Raw genomic sequence first — 1,919 nt, forward strand, 5'->3', positions numbered from 1 at the left:
GTGCAGGATTGTGATGGGTGTCCTGTGATCTCCAGGTTTAACCCACCCCTGCTGTGCGTCCGGTGGGGGACTCTTGGTGGAGCAACGAGGAGGAAGCTAAACGCCTGGGGATTCCTACATCGGCTGGTGCGTAGGCGCCCCTGGCACGTCTGCTGTGCCTAAAAAAGGAAACCGACACCACGCCTAAAGCAGTGTGTGTATCTGGGGGGGTCGTTTGGTTTATTGTCCAGCTTCTAAAACTAGAGAACGAAGATGAGAGCTTGAAAAATACAGGGCGGGCAGCGTCCTGCTAACCCCAGTTGTCTTGACCGTTCACTTGATTTTTGCGTCTTTCCCCACCAGGAATGTGCCCAACAAAGCCACTCTAGCACGTCGCCCGACAGCCTGGTTTGCTTGCTCCTTGCCAGGCAAGTGTGTGACCCCAGAGCACCTCCAGGGGCACCCTCCAGCCTTCCCTTGCAGTCGCGGCCTACAGGGCTGGACAGAGAACACTACAGACTCTCACAGCAGCCGGGTCGGACTCTGGTCGCGTCTCTTGGACCTTTTTTTTTTTCTTACGAAGGTTTAGCTGGGTTTGAGGGAAAATTAGATGTTTTAAAAACTAAAATACCAGGTTAAAAATAGGTATTTCCACTTTCCTGGCCCGGTGGTTGGTAAATACAAAAGCTGGTCAGAAAACATCAATATCTGAAATTTTTCAACAGAAAAAAAAGGCAACATTTTTGGGCAAAAATATGTTCCTTTTTTTTTTGGCCTTCTCTAGTAACCACAGTGTCTTACTTGGGAGTGCCAGTGGGAGCCTGTCCACCCGTTACAGCTTATTCCAAGTGAGCGCCGTGTTTGTGCGTTGGCTGGTCCGTTCACTACTGACAGGCGGGGAGTGGGGGGGCAGCTCAGCCAGCCTGAAGTTTTCTTGCGTTCCCCATCAGTGATTCCGCCCAGGTCTCTCGGCTGCTCGCTTGAATTTAGGGGTCGAGAAGCGTGTGTCTCTGGGGGCTCAGCGTGTGTCTCTCCTCCCAGGTTTGGGCCCACACCGGGTAGCTTGTATGGCCACATGCTGTCTCTTAGCGGAAGGAAGGAGAGAGGTGGACATGAGTGGCAAAGACACGGTCAGTGGTAATGGGAAGTACCTCCCGCCTCACAGCGGGCAGGGGCAGCCTGCAGGGCAGCTGCCAAAACCGATTTACAAACAGACGTACAAAGTATGTTTCTCGGCAGCGTCTTTGGCTGAAGATGGTGTGGCTGGGGAAGAGGCGGCATTCGTTCCCTACACAAATCTGAATGCCAGTGGCCAACACACTGGGCTGCAACTCTGACGTACTCGAGCCAACCTGTCTAGAGGCTTGGGTGAGGCTCTCTGATGTACCATCCGTGGTTAGAAGAGAGGCGCTCCTCGCCATCATTAATTATGTGGCAGGGTCCAAATACAAGCGGTTGGCGTCACAGAGTGGGTTCCTTTGTGATCAGGCGCTGGGGCATATGGAGCTGCCCTAACAAACGTTCTTCCCAAACAGGCTCCCAGTGGCCATCTCGCTTGCTCTCCATTAGAAACAGACATTTTAGCAGCTTTCATTTAATCTATTCCCCTCGCGGAGGAGCATGGACGTGACATTTAGCAGTTTGGGGTCAGCCCAGTGGATGTGACTAGCTGACCCCTCTTCGTTGAGAACCTCGATGTAGGAGATTTTGCTGGGGTGCCCGCTGGTGGCTTCTTTTTTCTTGCCTGTTGCCTAGATCTTTATGTCCTAGAGCTCCCCTGTCGTCCATTAACACAGTCTCTACAGCTGATTGTACTCACACAACACTAACCCGTCACAATGCTTAGCAAGGAGGAGGGAGCAGCACCACACAAAAATGACTTTCCTGTTCCTTCAAGCTGGCTTTGGAAATCTCTGCGCTCTCAAGCCGATTGGAGACGG

Source organism: Emys orbicularis, chromosome 9 (assembly GCF_028017835.1).
Source record: "Emys orbicularis isolate rEmyOrb1 chromosome 9, rEmyOrb1.hap1, whole genome shotgun sequence".
Taxonomy (NCBI): Eukaryota; Metazoa; Chordata; order Testudines; family Emydidae; genus Emys; species Emys orbicularis.